Genomic DNA, 19,765 nt, shown 5'->3' with positions numbered 1-19,765 from the left:
GCGATGATTTCTTTGCTTGTTCTTCAGGACATTGTATCTCGAAACATTTTGTCTGTGATGCATTTGCTGATTGCCCAGAAAAGGATGATGAGAAAGGAGCATTATGTAGTAAGTATAACAAAGGATTTTTTTTCTCAATTGATGAATTGTTTAGGGCTTCTACTCTATAGGTTTCCCAAAAATTGAAACAAAAAATCATAATTGTAAAAGTATCCGCGATTGGATAAATATTAAATTACGTTTTCTCTGTACTGACTTGAGGACGCTGAATTAACTAGAGTCATTTCTCTTTTTATCATTACTGGTCCATTGGGTCACTAAAAGAACATTATTTGGAAATTGTGATGTAAATAAAAATAAGTATTTAAACTTTCATATCACTTTTCTTGTAACTACATGAACGAATAATCTTTTGAAAATGCTTATATTGGATTCAGCATCCTCAAGTTAACATAAGAAGCGTAATTAAAATTGATAAAAGCGTATGCCTTTTTTTTGCTATTGACATGAACAATATTACCTTCTATGACATTTTTTTTTTTTTGGCGACGCTCTAATTCACTGTAAAAAAATAAAACAGCATTTAAACACTTTTAGTACAGATGTTGAGAGGAAAATTGATGAAATAGTGTTTCATGTGTAATAAAGCGTTCATTCTCCGAAAACAGAATCTAGTTTATTTAAAACACTTCTTCTCGACAAACAGTGCGAAAGCAAAGTGATGACACATTTTGCAAATACATCTGGGGCAACTAGAAAAACACAGTATCTAAAAGTTGTGAATATGTGTAAACTGGAGGTGTCCAAAGAATGTCGGTAATGTGTAAAGTGTCCTACTGCTTCTGTATTTGCACCCTCTCCATCAGTGGTTTTCAGCTATAATGAATCCGACAGCCCTAATCGTGTTTACAAGTGAGGATGAGGGCTACGGCCGATACGCAAAATATTTAAAAAATGACACAGATGCAATAAATTCAATGTGATAAATCAGGGTGACCAGCAGCAGTTACAAATAGTGATGATAATTTCAGAGAGGTGGCTAAGGGGAATTACATCGTGGGATATCCTCGATCAGGCGAAACCTGTGTTGTCAGTATAAGGATGTGATACTAATCGTAAACAGCGGTGGTCCTAAACAGCACAAATGCTAAATTGGACTTACTGTAAACGGTACGAGACCGAAAATTTAGTTAGTTGGACAAGTTCTTAACAGCACAAGCTTTAAACGACACACACACCCTAAACGGCATAAGCCCTAAAATCGCTTGTGGCACTACATCGCCTCCATGCCAGGAGTATTCTAGAAGTAGTGCGAATAGACAAGTAATAGCACCATGTTGTATAGAATATTTAAGCTTATAGCAGAATTGGTTATATCACACAGATGTAAATGGTTTCTAACTTACTCAATGCGTCATTGAAATTTTAAAGGATCTTTCAAATGCAAAGAAACTGAAATTTGTGAGAAAGTTTAATAACATATTTAAAATAAATACAAATATTGCAAGAATAGCATTTCATTTAATGCCGTAACCAGAGATGGGAAGCAGAGTGGGTAATTGAAGTATTCTTAGTATTTAGATTTTGTTTGAGTGTGAAAGAGAACGAGAGACTTAAGAAATCAAGCCCCAATGAGTATTAGATTGCCATATAATTAAACTGTTACTGTGATCCTAATAATAATTTTCAATACAATCTGAGTTAATTTGTGATCTTGATTGAATATGTTCAAATTCATTGACTAATATATTAAGCTTAACTGTTCTATCAACGACGTGCAGGTGAACTTTGTGGTGGAGAAACACCGTGTGCGTGGGTTTTCTCGGGTTCTCCAGTTTCCTCCCGCTTTCTTCATTGCACCATTTCATTCATTTCCCATAATTACCGTCTCCTTTTGCCTAACCGGCATAACTGTGGGACGTAAAACTCAAAGATTTCATTTCATTTTTCTATCAACGACGAAACACAAATGCACTATTTATTAACAAGATGTTTATTATAAGGTACTTCCATATTCATATAAGAGATTCCACTGCCAATTGTTACTCCAACTAAGCATCAAATAATATAGATTTACATAATTTAAATATTCCACCTAAAAAGATGACACAATAAACTCCAAGATTTCATTATCTCACAGATCACTTACTCTAAAGGTCTCTTGATTCAGCTTTTCTGCTCCCATTTTTCCCAGGATACTTTGAGCCTGGTGACAACACGTGGAGGTATTTTTGAACAGAACAAGTGAAATACTGGACAAAACAATTACGCTACTGTTTCAAGATGGTCAAAAACCATCCTAATTGCGCAGTAGCCCATTTTAATATCAGAGGAAGCAAGACAATTGAAATAACGTTCCATCGATTCCTAAAAAATGATGAACTTCGAAGAAGATGGATTTCCTACTGTAAGCAAAAGAACACTATTAATATGGATAACACACAAATGTGCTCTGCTCACCTTTCACCATAGGATTATCAGAGGGTTTGAAAAATGAACTTCTAGATTTGCCGCAAACGTAGTGTTTAAGATCTGTCGCTGTTCCTTCATTATTGATACCATAATGGCATGGGGAAAAAATAAACTTGACGTTAGTCAAGTTGAAAAACAGGTGTGTAATAACAATAATTTATTTTACTTTTATTGGCATTTATTTCTGAGGACCTGAAATTTAAGGAATTTATGTACAATCACAAAACAGTCTTTTTCAGTTGGTAACATTTCTTTCCCATATAACTCAACAATAAATTATTCTGTAGACTACCGATTTTAGCAATTTATCAAACTATAACTATTCTAAAGATCACAACAAAAAGATTCAAATTAATTAATTTGTTCTCGAGTCATTGGCAACACTAAATTTGTTAACTGTCAAATACTTTCTTTTCCGTGTGTACGTAAAGCGATGAGGAAGGGGATACCAACAAGAATATAAATGTATACTCTCATATTTTCTTCAGTTTAAATTATATTCTTAAGTTTTGTTGAGTATCTGAATCATTATTCTGGCAGTGCTCAAAGTATACTTAGATTAGAACATTCATAGGAACCTATGACGATCCGAACTTAACCTAATCTTTTCTAAACGATTACTTGTTACGTACAAATTCCTATGATTTTGTTCCTTCTCCAATGTCACATCGTGTGATAAAATCGCTTGTTCTGATGTAAGTGCACTCTAACCATTATTCATATAATTGAAATGCTGACTGACAGAGGGGGCTAAGCCACGAAAACTAAATTCCAAGAAATCGAAGAGTAAAGTGTAGGACAAACGACTGCAATTTTTTCCTTGTGAAGGTGGTTCTTTCATGTATGCATACCACTCTGTAGATATCTTTGCAACTTGTAACCTCTAATATATAATGTAAAGTGTGTTGTATTGGGTGATAAACGAATATTAATATTATAAAGGAATATTTTGCAGTATTGACATCTGAAAGTTTGATTAATATTCAATACATACAAAAGGTTCGGTTTGATTTCTAACCTAACCAAATTTAGTTAGGTAGGGTTCGGTTATGTTAGGTTAGGGTAAATTAGATTTCTAATGTAACTTAACGTAATACAACCTGATGTAATTTGTTATTACATACCGGAATCTCTGAATATTTTGAATTATGTTTGATTTATGTATTTTACTACCTGAAATGTTCTCATGGAGAGGATTGGTTTATGAAAAGTATTTGAACTCCTTCCCCTCCTTAGAATTCTCGTTTCAGTGAAAGTGTAATGACCAAAATCTACAGATAATGTCACCCCTTCCCTACGCCCAACGGGGATGAATTTGGATTTAAACCGTATCGAAAAGATCAGTATTCATTTCTTGAGCATGAAAATTATGGACTGGACACTAATTTCGGATGTTTTGGATTTTTGTCGTCTCCTTCCTATCTCCTGTCAGTCCGCAGCCAAAAAATGTTACGATTCTAAGTTAGGCCTGGGCAGGGGCGTCTCTTGGATTTTAATTTTGGGTAGCCTCTGCCTGTCTGATGAATAAATATACACATTTAATTGATTAATGACAGTAGGAAATTACTTCTTTACTACTGGTTGTTGCTATATTTTAAAGAGTTATCTACTATCAATACAAATAGTGGAAAATATATTTACGCTTTAGTGTATCTTTAGCGTTTATATACTTTTCAACATTTTAAGGTAGGCCTGTGCTTACCCGGCCTACCAGCTGAAGAAGCCACGGGGTCTGGGTGCATTAAAATACCAAACGTTCTTGGTACTTTAAGTTGGTCAAGGAGGAGTTAGCAGTCAAACATTCTTACAATGAATTTATTTATATGAACAGAAAATGCCCCTTTTATCCCTTAAAACAATGGACATGTTTTTCCTTAAGTTTAATGAGAAGTTTAAATTAAGAGTTTCATCTTTCTAATTTAATAGGCTAGTGAGACACTGAATTTTAGGCTTAAATTTTTGAACCTTTACTACCCAGTTAGTAATGTGATAAAACTCTTAGGCCAACTTCTGTACTAAAATTGAAAGAATAGGCCCAAAAGGTCTAGGAAAACTTAGCGGCCAAAAGTTTCATTCATTTTTATTTGTATAGATTGACATTATTTACAGTATTTATTGTATTATATTATATTATATTATATTGTGTCATCTATGAGTAGAAAAAACAGATTGTTTGTATTTGGAAGTTCATAATTACATTGTTTTGAATCCAGTTGTACGAGTAAAGAGCGAAGTGTGACAAGCAGGAAAGCGAAAATATCTTCACCGATACCTCCACATGACGTAACGGAGAGGAAGCCAATCAAACACTATTCGCGAACTGGGGCTACCTGTTTTTATATACATTATGGTAACTACGTGGAAAAACGATTATCCAATATGATTTGCTTGCAAATCATTAAACCGTCTTTCCAATGCAACTTCTTTCTTTAGTTCTTTCTTTCTTTCTTGTACACTATTATCAGGTAAGCGGGAGGCCTCAGACGGAACGTCTAGATAGGCCACTAGTGTTGTATTTTTTTCGTCTTCCTTATGGAAGAACTTCGTATAGTGATGATGATCGGTCGATGGTCTGAAAGCAAAAGATTAGTGGCTGGACAGAGGATTCCTCCGTAAAATTGCTCCAAAAGGGAAGAACATGTAATAGAGTGTTGTGTGCTTAGTAGTAGTTAATATTAATAGTAGAGGAGAATAACGTAGAGGAGTAGAAAGTTAAGAAGCATTCTGATAGCGCACTAATTGTATGTTGCCAAGATGTACTGATAAGAGAGAGGGCCCATTCCAAGCTGGAAAGATAATTGCTGTAGAAAGGAATGTCGATGTCGATGAAAGATATCACATGCAAACAAAAGGTGGTTAATGAATACCGAAACCTTTTTTGCACTAACACTGGAAAGTGTCTTTCCTGCGGATCTGAAAAAGCTTGGCAGGAGTAAAAGCAGTTCCAAATAAGATGCGATAGTAGATGGTTATTTCAGCGCGAGACCAAGTACTAATGAAATCCCTGGATTTGAGGTAGTGGGTTCCAACAATTGCCCAGTAGGATTGGCCGGAACCACGTCTATTGTGCCGTTGCCATTGCGTCAAAGCGAGTAACTTTGATAAAGAAGTTTTATAAAGCAAGACTTTCCACCCGGTACATGCCCGTTTCGCATCCAAGTCTATAGTATCACTATGTTCTAAGCCCACATGAAAACGCATGAAGCGAAAGTGGACAATAAGGGCTGTGGTTATAAGTGAGTGATAATAATATTGATTATGAGCCAAGTAGTGTGAGCATTCTAGTAAATACTAGACAGAGACTGAAGAACACTAAGCGAGTCCGTACAAATACAAGATGGAATGCTGTGACGCTTGACATATATGGCTTGGCGAATAGCGAACGTTTCACCATCGAAGATCGATAAGGATGCAGGAATTTATATTTCATGGTAAAATTGCAAGAGGGAATGAAAAGTGCAGCTCCCACAGACAAGGGGAACAGTGTCACAACGACGCGGTTGCAGGCAATCTGTCCAGATATGATGATAGACTATAGATTGTTGAGCTGGATCATGAATGGGTGAATAATTTGGCAGGATATCTGGATTAGTGATGAGATTAGTACTGTACTACCAAGAATAACAAGAGATAAGTGGAACAGTATTGATAAAGAGCTTTAAATGTTTATAATTAAGATAGACTTGTAAAACACATGGGCGACGATTCTCTTAACTAGATTATTTGCACAGCATATACCCTAACAACAAACATGCAATATTGAGGCATGTGCAAGTATTCCGTAACACCTTGATTCCGTCCCAACAGTACAAATCATTGAATTAGTTTAGAATCAAATGCTGAGTTTGAGTGTTCTTTTTCAAAGTTCCTGTGATTTGTTTCCTTATGTAACTTCTTGCGGTGGCCAGCCTTAAATCTGGTATAATTGAGACGATACAGACCACCTACAAGATCAACCATCACGGTATAGGGTGTTTGCCACTACATTATCTCACCTTGAAGAGAGTTGAAATATAGGACCATGACACCGGGGCCATCAGTCCATAACTGCTGTTTGTGACGGAGGCATGTGACGTAAGTTTAGAAGTGCGACATGAACCAAAGCGGACGGGTACACTTGGTTTTTAGCATTCCAAAGTGGACCAGAGTTAAATTCTGATGTCAAACCAAGCATACATGATTTTAACTTCCGAAAGATGTTTAGCCGACTTCAATTCCGAGTAGTTCTTAAGGCCCCAAGAAAATGCATGCCATGTTTCATGATTTATAATTATTTATGAAAGTTGGGGGTTATTTGGCTGCTGCTTTTAAGTAACATTATTCAGTAATAATAAATCTCGTGTGAAAGCCTAAAATAAAACATATACAATGTCTTGCCGTATTGTTCCGAATATAAGACGATCTTTTCTTCCTCAAGAATCCTGCTTAAAAATTAAGGCCGACCTACATATGAAGTCGACTTATATTCGGTGTCGACTCGTAAGTTCAGATCGACTCGTATTCAGGACAATGGGGAAATAGCAAAACTTGTATTCTTCATCCACAAAGTGGTGGGTAGATTTAAAGTAACATTAAAAATTAATATCAAACAGCTTGATAAAATGGAAATAAGGGGTACACAGCAAAAGCAGTTGAACCTGCAAAAGCGAAGAACTTACGATGTAAATTTCAAGCTCATGGTGGTGATATGTGCAGAACGACACAACAATTGTGAAACGTCCAGACGTTTTGGGGTGTCTGAGAAAAATGGAAGGCACTGGAAGAATATAGCACAGCAACTGCGGAACTCTTGTGCTACAAGGAAGGGTTTTCGAAGTACGAAGTCCGGCAAATTTAAGAACCAGGAAGAACAGATTGTGACGTTTATTACAGAAAAGCGTGATCAGGGTCTTCTTGTTACACGGGAAGTTATTCACCTCAAATTGTGGAGTTTGAACGTGCAGCCAACATCAAAAATTTCAAGAGTAGTTTAGTATAGTACAGGAGGATGACGGGAGAAACCGGGCGTCTCACAACGATGGCACAACGTCCTCTTAATGATTTTCATGAAAAGTTACTTAAGTATCAATGTTATGTGATAAACTTAAGAAAAACTCACAATTACCCTTTGGAACAGATTGGAAATGCAGACGAAACTGCTGTTTACTTCCAAATGCCGACTAAGGTGATTTTTATTGCTAAAGGAGCAAAGTCTAAGAATTTAAAAAAAAAAATCAGATCCCTACGTAGACTCAGACCGTGGCCCGAAAAACAGAGTTTTGAAGAGATATGAAAGAAAAATCCGGGTTTCTCGCGAATTTTCCGGTTCATGTTCCGGTAAGATATATATAAAAAATAGATCACCTTTAGGCTTTCAAAAATACTCCCCACCTTAGTTTTCAAGATATGAGATTGAAATTTTGCACAGTATTATGTACACAACAACTCAGGTTCGGGCCAGAGGGGCGTAAAAACGTAGAATATTGTTTCAAAAAAACTCCCGTTTTTCCGATTTTCCCGTTTCTCTTGTACAATACGGACAAGTGAGTGGTACACACCTGTTCACAAAAAGCTGGAAACTCATTCAGAAACTAAGTCTGAAAAAGTGAGCCTAGATCCGTCACAATTCCCGCACATCTATACACAGGGAATTGCGTGTTCCCGCCGTTCTTCATATAGACACTAACTGCAAACTGTACTGTCATCCGAGCGATGTGAAAATGTAAAAACAAAATCAAACTACTTATTTATGAGATTAATATTGATTGCACACTTCAAGCATAATTTCACTTGCAAAATCAACAATTATCGTAAGTAGGAAATGCTAAAAACGTCAGAAAATGGATATTTAAACCTCCAAGTAGGAACCTGTGCTTGGAGCGATTCTGTTATCAATATTATAACAAAATCTCTTGTAAGTTGCGTCTGTGGTCAAGCGGGTTTAGTACTGCTACTGACCTTTCTGAAACAAAGGGCGACGGTTCGAGCCTCTGTGCGGAACTTTAAAGTTTTTCTTCTTGTTTTTAAATATATGAGAACTTTCTTATAAATATAAATTTCAACTGTGAAGTGATTGGAAACACATTATCCGACAAACTGTCACTTTTAAAATCCCTGTCACATTTACTAGCCCGCCATGTCCATAATTCATATACGGAAACACTAAAATGAGAAATGTGAACAGAGTTGAATACCTAAAACAGCACGTCCAGAATGAAAATTATTCATATATATATTTCGCTTTGCTAACTTCATTCTTTGAAATGTGAACATTCTACAAGTTACTTCATTCACTTTACAATATTTTATTTGAATAAACATAAAATTTCGTGGGGATCAAGCCCGGAAGTCCTCTAAAATACACCTATAACTATATATCTATATCTACACTCGTGCTCATAAATTAAGGATAATGCGGATACATGGTGAAACAACGCTCTGGTGGGCGGTTTTCGGTTGGAAATCACCTCGGGGTTTGACCATGCGGTGCATTTGACCATTCGCCGCGGTGCATGCGGTGCGGTCGTCGCACGGTGGCTCTGGCAGCAGTCCACATACGCAGAGGTGTGTTGGTGCATGTCAGAGTACGGTGCAGAGTGTAAGTTTGGAGATGTTTTTAGACGTACTAATGGTAACTGTGTGTTGAAAATGGCTCAAAGAACACATATTGATGACGTTATGAGGGGTAAAATATAAGGGCGACTGGAGGCTGGTCATACACAGCAGGTCGTAGCACGGGCCCTCCGTGTACCACAAAGTGTGATCTCAAGATTATGGCAACAATTCCAGCAGACAAGAAACGTGTCCAGACGCTACAGTACGGGACGTCCAGAGTGTACAACACCACAAGAAGACCGATATCTCACCGTCACTGGCCGCAGACGGCCACGGAGTACAGCAGGTAGCCTTGCTCGGGACCTTGCCACAACCACTGGAACAGTTGTCTCCCGACACACAGTCTACAGACGACTGAACAGACACGGTTTATTCGCCCGGAGACCTGCAAGGTGCATTCCACTGACCCCTGTTTACAGAAGAGCCCGTAAATCCTGGTGTCAAGAACACAGTATATGGTCAATGGAACAGTGGTCCCAGGTTACGTTCACCGACGAGTCCAGGTATAATCTGAACAGTGATTCTCGCCGGGTTATCATCTGGCGTGAACCAGGAATCAGATTTCAACCCCATAATGTCCTTGAAAGGGACCTGTATGGAGGTAGTGGTTTGATGGTGTGGGGTGGGATTTTGATTCGTTCACGTACACCCCTGTATTTCTTTGACAGAGGAACTGTAACAGGTCAGGTGTATCGGGACGTCATTTTGCATCAGTATGTTTGCCTTTTCAGGAGTGCAGTGGGTCCCACCTTCCTTCTGATGGATGATAACACACGGCCTCACAGAGCTGCCATCGTGGAGGAGTACCGTGTAACAGAAGATATCAGGCGAATGGAGTGGTCTGCCTGTTCTCTAGACCTAAACTTCATCGAGCATGTCTTGGATGCTCTCGGTCGATGTATCGCTGCACGTGTTCAAACCCCTAGGACACTTCAGGAACTCCGACAGGCACTGGTGCAAGAATGGGAGGCTATACTCCAGCAGCTGCCCGACCACCTGATGCAGAGTATGCCAACCCGTTGTGCGTCCTGTGTACGTGTGCATGGTGATCATATCCCATATTGATGTCGGAGTACATGCTCAGGAAACAGTGTCGTTGTGTAGCACATGTGTTTCTCAACTTATCACCAATACCGTGGATACCGTGGATATCACCAATACCGTGGTACCGATATATGTCGTTTGTTCGTATTTTGTGTTCACTAAGTGCCTATGCTATTAGCGCCAGTTTTGTGTAGTGCCACGTTGTGTAGTACCACAATCTGCAACTATCCTTAATTTTTGAGCATGAGTGTAAATCTATCTATCTATCTATATAGACCCCGCCAGCTTTGGAATACTGGACTCTTCAAACTGCCCATCCTTAGGGATGCGCAGAGTCGATTCGAGATAGAATTTTCCTTACAAAATTCGATTCGAGACACAGCTCTTCGAATAGAAAAGTATACATATTTCTAGTCTATGTATTATGCTACTATACAGGGTGTCCGAGAAGTCCTTCCCTGATTACAGAAATTGAAAACTCAGGCTAGAAATAAGATAGAAATATGAAAGTGGTGTTGAATTGTTTACAAACTATAGAAGATTTGGTCACATCAGTACACTTCCACATGAGCACCCTTGGTAGCACGTAGCACATCTAGGCGATATTCAATTTCCATCCACACATTACCCAACATGACTGGAGGGATCGATGCAACGACTGTGGTTATTCGTTGCTGCTGGGTTTCAAGATCTGGTACACGTGTTCGGTAGACCTCATCCTTGACATAACCCCATAAAAAGAAGTCTAATGGGGTTATGTCAGGTGAGCGTGGAGGCCAAGCTGTTGGTCCATCACGACCAATCCATCGCCCAGGAAATGTCCTATCGAGATAGGCACGGACGTCCAAACCCCATGAGGTGGTGCACCGTCTTGCTGAGAAACGACATCGGGGCGATACTGAAGCAGCTGAGGAACAACATACAGCTGCAACATATCCAGGTACACTGCAGATGTGATGGTATCATCAGCGAAGAAGAATGGCCCGATAATTAGATCGTGCAATAACGCGCACCAAACATTCACCTTTTGACTGCCTCTGGTGAACTCCCTGACCTCCCTGGGGGGTTCTGAACCCCAAATGCGAACATTATGGCGATTCACTACTCCACTGACAAAGAATGTCGCTTCGTCGGAAAAGGCAATTCGTCTGAGATAACCATTATCGTCCGCAATACGTGATAGCATTTCGACCGGTAAGTCATATGGACTTGTACCGTCGTCGGGCAACAAGGCCTGAACGAGTTGCACTTTGTAAGCACGAAACAATAAACGTTTGTGTAAAATGTCATGGATAGAGCTTTTTGGCATCTGTAATTCACGTGAGGCCCTGCGCACCGATTTCTTAGGACTTCTCAGAAAAGACTGCCGCACAGCCTCCACCGTGTCTGCTGAGGTTCTTGGTCGACCAGACCTCGGAAGGTCAGCAACCGACCCTGTGTTCTTGAACTTCTCATACCAGGCTTTAATGCTCTTGACATCAGGTGGAGTCCTCCCAAATGTTGTCTGGAACTGTCTCTGCACCGTGGTTGGTGATCGTGTCTCATGGTACCACAGGACACACTGTGCCTTCTCCTGGTTGGTTGGCATGGCTTCTTGGGCTTCTTACTTACGTACTACAAACCTAAAACAAACAAAATTGAGACTTGGTAAAACAGAACAAACCTAACACAGACAAACATTTTTATAGTTTGTAAACAATTCAACACCAGTTTCATATTTCTATCTTATTTCTAGCCAGAGTTATCAATTTCTGTAATCAGGGAAGGACTTCTAGGTACTTTTACAGCATATTGTCGAGACAAGACGGCCTCAAATCTTGTCTCGTGCGCATCCCTATCCATCCTATCTAGATAAAATCAATTTTGGATGCGAATATTTAATTTCTTTTAACGATAATTGTAATCTACGATACAGATTAAAGTAAAATATTGGGTTGAACTGCTTTATTACCCACTTAAACTTCATATACTGCTATTATATCTAAGTTTGGCTTAAATAGTTATTATTATTAAAATATAAACACTGAAGAATATATATTAACACACAATGAGGAAGAACTCAATGCTCGTAGTAATTAACAAATTGGTTGCAAGTTTATTTAAAATTAACTCTCTTGAAATCTAAATCAGCATTATTAGAAAGAAAGTAAGAGAACCGTTTTGTTAATTTGTACATATCATAAGAGATTGAAGAATGTATTTAATCGAAAAGAATATATGAAACTAAATTGAATGGCATGTGTAACCGAACTTGAAAGAGGATAGGATGTGTAAATGAAAAATGAAAGAAAGTAATTGTTAACAGGAGTAGTCACTACCTACAGTAGATGAGTGAAATCTCCCCCCAAAAAAGTTCAACAATTCTGAAACATAAGTGCGTCACATTTTTTCGTTTCCTGAAAAAATTGAAAAACGGATTTTGCATATTTTTTGTCTATACTTCTTCAATATGGTTACCTAACAAACCAAGTATGGTCGCCTAAGGTCAAGTGAGTGAAATTTATGTCGGAAGTTTCGATACAGCGTCCACCGAAATGACGCAGACGTGGTGCTGAAGCTTCTGGTAGGTCCTATTTCGTAATGGATTTTAAGTCAGTGAGATTTCTTAATACGTATCAGAAAACTCTTTAAATCGATACGAAAGGCGTGTCGTATGATTTATTCAAATCGTCGGGTGTTCGGAAAACCATGAGCTCAATTAGTTTTGCTTCACTGCTCACAAGTTTAACTTGAAATAAATTCTTACTTTTCCACGGAAACAAACTGTTTGAATGCTCATTTTATTATGGGTGAAATGTATAATTCTGCAAGTAATAGAAATTTTCATGTCCATCTACGAGATTCGATCATTTGGCCTTTAGCTCAGTAATTCGACACGTAGACAATATGACTAATTACCAAGTGTAACAGCTTGCAGGAAAATCGGTTTGAACTGTACGAAGGAAATTGCGGGCAATGATTATATCTGGATTGAGGCAACTACCATGTGCTCCCATGTATACATAATTTCGAAATATTCCATCTTTAAATATGACAATGTTGAATTGCTTCTACAGTACAGATAATAACGCATCAACATATCTTATTACACTTAAAAGAGGAAAATACAGATTTACAGAATGTGTTCGATTCTGAACGTTGGATTATGTGTTCGAACCTATCATCTTTGGTTTACTGTTTCCCGAAGAGTCTCGAAGTTGAACTTAGGAAATGTTTGCCTCAAACGCCCAATATTACACAGTCCAAGTTCAAAAACTGGTTCTTACACCAACTATAGTGATTTCCTAATTCAATTTAATTTAGAGTTACCTCGTCTGTAAGCGTCGGTGGACCATCGATGGATAACTAGCGTCCTCTTGCCAAAAATTGATGACCCCACTGCAACGATCCGCGGTGGCCCCACTTCCGTTTTGAAAATTATACCTCCAGTGGGCCACCGCTGGTAGAAACGCGACGAAATGCCAATGAATTACAAAATTACTCCACCAAAATATGTTAAATAGCCTATATGCATGATTTATTTACATTGAGATGAGTTTAAAAAGCACTTACAAACTATATATAAAGTTCTGCCGGAATGGCGCGAAACAGCAACCTTGTGATGTTACTCTTGACCCCGGAGCTCACTTTGGGAAAATTCGTCAGGAAAAACAAATATATAATAATAAATGCATGCACATGACAGGCGATAAGTCGTTTCGCGCCCCCTTCGCCGATTCTCCGCGACGAATCGAAAGACGGACAGAAAAGAAATCACCGCCGATACATGGTGGTAACTGCAACACCCCTACTCTAGATATCTGTTTCAACGCGACGAAACCCTTCCCCCAAAGACACACTAGCGGCAATCTTTCGATGCGTCGCTATATCGACGATCAACATTTACCGGCAAGTGGGCCATTAGATATTGGCGACATTAACGGCATAGGTTCAAGGTTCATCTCGGAGATGTGAGATATTCTTTTTTGGCATAAACTTCAACTCTTCTCCCCTGCTAGGATACGCATTTTAATAAAAATGGCGTGACAACAAGCCAGTCCACGCATGGCACCCTAAAATGTTCTACGAGGGGCTATCTTCATGGTTGCTATGTATTATGTTTGGAATTTTTGTTTGTATACATTTCGAGAGTCTGAGGGCGGCACACCTTCGGGTGCCCATTAGTCAGAGGTAGGTGAAAGTATTAACTAACCTCTTCCAGTGGGAATAGAACCCGGTACCCCGTACACCAAAAGCTCACGTGCTAACCACTGGATTGTCTGTGTAGGGTAAACGAACGAACAGAATATATATATATATATATATATATATATATATATATATATATATATATATATATATATATATATATATATATTACACATTCCAACGAAACGCAAACGTCCCAATGAAAGTAATATTAAAGAAAAAATGGAAAAACTTAATGAGCTCTTGAAAGAGCTCGAAGGGCACCTGGGTATGAAGACAAATCTTTATTCAGGTATTAATATCTCGTATAATCGCCGTTAGCTTCGATGACGCATCTTAATCTTCTTGGTAATCAGTTAACCAAGCTAGCGACAAATTGATGTCCCTGTTCTATTTCCTCCCACGAATCAGAAACTAGCTCCCAAAGTGCGTCAGCTGTCCTTGGTGGGAGAACAGGCCAACTTTCGTGTAGAGTTCTTGTAACTTCCGCCCATAGATTTTCCATTGGGTTCAAGTCGGATCCTCTTGGAACCCAGTCGATTAGCTCAACATTGGGTTCCTCTTGAAACCAGGCTTGAAATAGATGGGAATCATGTATTGAGCTATGATCTTGTTGAACTTCTACAATGCCGTCTTCAAATGAATTTCTCGCAGCGTGGTGTAATTTACGGTATAATTTACCAACTGTATCCTTACACAGCCATCCCCAGCAGTGAATAGTAACATGCTCCATTCGATGCGTTGGTCCCAAGCCCGTCCTGAGAAAGGGGGAGGGCCCCCTGTGTGTGGCCTGGTCACATGCCTTGTGGTGGCCAGGTAACCCACAGGGGGAGATAGGGAGATAGGAGCAGCATGGAAACACGCTTAACTTATGTCTATCCTGTGCTAAAAGTAGGGATGCGCTCGAGTCGAGACACACGTTGTAAAATTCGAGACGAGTCGAGATAAACGTATTTCTCGTCTCGATTTTTCGAGTCGAGACACGAGTCGAGTAGAGACTGCTTGTGAAAATCTCGACTCAACTCGAATGTCTCGAAAATCTTTCTATAATTTTTAATATTATTTTGAAGAAAGTATACACTCAGAAACAGCCTTGAAACCAATTGCAGCATTTATTACTTTAGAAAATTATGGAACGCATAAACCTAATAGTTAATCTTTCAAGATCAAGATTTAATTTTCAGCTCAATTCAGTTAATCAAAACTAATGTCCTGATATTGATTGTACTTCAAATATAATAATAATAATAATAATAATAATAATAATAATAATAATAATAATAATAATAATAATAATAATAATTGATTATCTACTTTGTATAAAACCATTATCAGTAGCCTATATCTAGTTTGTATAAAACTATTGAGATAAAGTGAACTTCAAAAATTCTCTGAATAAACAATTGGCAGTCTATAGTAATTTAGCATAGTTATAATTATTATTTTCGTTCCCATGAACGCAATAGGAATACATAACTTCTGGATTATTCGCTTTTATAACTATTCTGAGGCTTTAATGTGTTGCAGCGTATCACGAGTTACGAATAATATATTATTATTATTATTATTATTATTATTATTATTATTATTATTATTATTATTATTATTATTATTATTATTATTATTATTATTATTATTATTATTAGGTATTCTGCCTTTCGGCAGGTCCTGGGACTAATGATGATTTTTTTTTACTCAATTTTAGGTTTTGGCCTGGAAATGTTTCTTCCACTTTTCTCGATCTTCAGCTTCCTCTTTTAACTCCCAATATTTTCTCCTATCTTTCAAATCTTGGATCAGCTGTGTTCTGCTTCCTATTCCTCGCTTCCTTTCCATCTTTCCTTCTATGGCGCTGTTAAGAAGACAATTTCTTCGCAAGATGTGTCCAATCCAATTGGCCTTTCTACGAAGAATGGTGGCAAGAGGTGTCCTCTTCTCTCCTATCCGTTTCAAAACATCTCCGTTTGTTGCTCTCTCTGTCCATTTTATCTTCCCCATCTTCTTTCAACACATTTCGAAGCTCTCCAAATATTTCTTCTCTAACTTCCGTATTGTCCATAATATATAATGTAACATTTGTTGTGCATCACATATTATGATACGAGTCTATTTTACATGGTATATTACAATAAAAGAACTGCTTAGATGCCAAGAACTTGTAGAGATAGTTACTTTTCACTTCTATAGATAGGCATTTTTTTAAAAAAAAATTGTAAACACTAAATCATAAAACAATAAACTACATACAGTAGTTACGGTTTTGGTTCCCAACTTAAAAGAAACTTGGATTGTCCATGAAATATTGAACTTCAACTTTCACTCCTGGAAAATTTCAATTTTGGAGTTAGGCCACTTGGCATGAAAGCAGTTCACTGTAAGATAAATACACTCCTTACACTATTCTTGTAACATAGTTGTTCAGGAGCCTGGGATTTCCATCCTCTCAAATGACAGCTGAACGATTGCTTGATACATAGGAGTAATAGTGTATTAAGTTTTCGATCTTTGGTGCGTCTCTGTATTTACACACTGATATAACTTTTAATATGATTTTATTTAGCTTTCTTTTGTTATTGACTTAACATCGACTTCTCTCTGTTATCATGAAGGTATTCATTCGCTAGACATTGATTCTGCGCACTGCTGAAGAAGAAATTGGTTTAGTAATTTTTATTTTCCGAAATTCAACTCCGAAAATGTAATTCACTTACTTACTAATCTTTTTGCAACGCTCATTTGCTTTTTCTTTCTTTCTTTTCATGACAATTCCAAATAGTTTTGTTTGGTGCTGAGAGTATATTTTATATTCACCTAATGAAATTATGGGATAATTTTGTAATCAGTTTTAAATTCACAGAAACTATTAAGTTCACAATCAAATCGCGCTAATTGTTTAATGCATTTCGAAGGCCTTTGTTTTTATGCAGCTCATTAAGGAAAATCTATTTCATAACCGTAACATTCATTACTTTAAATACTAAGAAACTATAAAGGTAAAGGTAACTCGACCTAGCCCCGGGGCCTCTGTGACTCAGTGGCGCAGTTTATACCTTTGGTATGTGAAGACTCTGATTCGATCCCAGCTGGTACCAAGTGGGCTTTGTGGCATAGAAACACCATGTGTGTGGACTTTCTTGTGGTTCTTTAGTTCCCTTCCATTTACTTCATTCATCCATTTCATTCATTCAGAACATCACCGTTTTCTTTAGCTTACAAAAGATTATTTACTTCCCACTAGTTTTATTATTGTGAACTGAAACTCAAGTGCGCAGTTATCTTGGATATTTCTGTTCCTTTTAACTTTACAACTTGAGGTGGGATGAGGGTCAGGATAGATCTAGTGATATACCGCTGAAAGAAATGCTTCAGTACAGTGTCGGAAGCGGTATGTATTGTTTATGTTATTTACAATGTTACTTCCCTATAAAATATAAATTCACCCTTTCTCCCCTTCTCTTATTCGAATACAGTGAACCGACTCTATTGCTGAAGGAAGATGCTAAGAGAAAATTGAACTATCTATGTCTTAAAATTTTCTTTGAAGTGCAGTCTTTTGTGTTTGTAAGGTTTTGGGAGTGTGTTTTCACATCAATATGAAAAGATAGCGAGCCAAATGTTTAACCATGGACTCCTGCTGCGAACTGACCGTGACTAAACATCTGATCTCGCTCTGCTCATTTTCTCTCGCACACGTGAAATGGGTTTCTTGTTCCCAAAACAAATGAAAAGACAGTTATCTGGTGCTTTTGGGTATTTTCCCGGCACACAGGCATCATTGCTATGTTTTAATGTTCATAAAAAATATCAACCATATGATACACATGATACGAAAGACCGAACAGAGGGAAACAAATATTATAGTATACCAAGTTTTCCGCGTGGCAGGGGTGCCCACAAAGGGGGGCTATGACGCAAACTGCGTCATTGAAATATTTGGGGGGTAAAAATCTATATAAATATGTTTGAGGGGGTGTAAAAATTAATCGAAAATATTTTTTTCATGGAAGAACACTTACGGATAGACAATTGAGGGTGTGCGTCATGGACATGAGGGGGTGGGCACCACTGCCGCGTGGTAACAATACTTCATACTTCTATCATTTATTGCACATCTTTATGAAGTTGTTTTCCACATAAGTATAGCTTACTTCTTTTCGAAGTAACTTCTTCGTGTCACAGCTGTGTTTAGTTTTGTTTCGTGCTAGGATGAAAGAGAGAAATGCAACATTTGCTTCTCGGTGAACTTATATATATATATATATATATTATTAAGATGAGCGTTAATAAGCGAGGTTTAAGAAAGAGTGGGTTTCGGATCTACAATTTAATGTGTAGTTGCAGTCCGTGTTGAGAATCGAACCAAATCTATGTAAGACCTGTTAACATTGAACACTTTTGTGGTAAAAGTGAACTTCAGAAACACACAAAAGACTTGAAACATCAAGCTAATGTAAAGGAATTGCAAAATGTACTGCATCTTTTCTGTTGCAAGGAACATGAGGTGCACAACATGGCAAGGAACATGAGGTGCAACACAAGAATCGTGTTAAGGCCAATATTTTTTTCCCTTCTTCCCGAACTTAATATCCCCTTCCACACCATAAAAAGAAAATATAATGATTGTTAAAAGAAAGTGCACCTAATATTTTTAAATTTTGTTTGTGATCTTATCATGCATAATTATATATAATGCCTTTCATACACCGAGAATGAATTCAACTGTACGTCATAGCACCTCTAAAGCGATATTTTTCAAACTTATTTATTGCTAGATATTGTAAATTTACGGTGTCTATCTTATTGGGTGGGAAATGTTGCGTCTAATCGGAAAATTTCATGACTTTGGACAGGAATTCGCAGTTACGAAATTTACATCACTGTCTTCTGAAAGGATGTCAAAAAAAAATACTACTGGAAAATAACTGAAAACACAAGATGGATTTGATAGCCAAATTTACGTCATCTTGGTGCATCATTTTTCTTTAAATACTTGTATTTAGTATTCGATTAGAGTTTAGTATACGTTTTAGCATCGAGTCTATATGAGACGTGAACTTACAAATTAACGTGGGATCAGAACCACAGGAGCTCCCACCGGAAATCAAACCTGGGTCTCCCGCAACAAAGACGCATCCGCTAACCATATGGACACAAGGGGGTTCAATATTTGTTAATTTTTACATAAAGTTGTGGAATTGCGCTTGTATAATGTTAGTAGTGTTAGAACCTAGGTAAGTTTATGTCTACCTAGATACTAACATAAATTTTCACAATACTCAGCTTAATAAAGTATCTTTATAAAGAAAATGTCACTCTTTATGTTTCAGTTCCTTGTTCGACTGAAGGATGGTACAAATTCCAATGACCTTTCTTGGGATCCTACTTTATGCAGTAGATCCATCATAAACCGGGTGTTTGATACGGATATAAACTAAAACAAAACTTACAGATATAAATTTAAGTCACA

This window comes from Thermobia domestica, chromosome 3 (assembly GCF_964235325.1).
Source record: "Thermobia domestica chromosome 3, izTheDome1.hap1.1, whole genome shotgun sequence".
Classification (NCBI taxonomy): Eukaryota; Metazoa; Arthropoda; class Insecta; order Zygentoma; family Lepismatidae; genus Thermobia; species Thermobia domestica.
The sequence above is the reverse complement of the archived record's forward strand: the minus strand, read 5'-3'. Positions refer to the sequence as shown.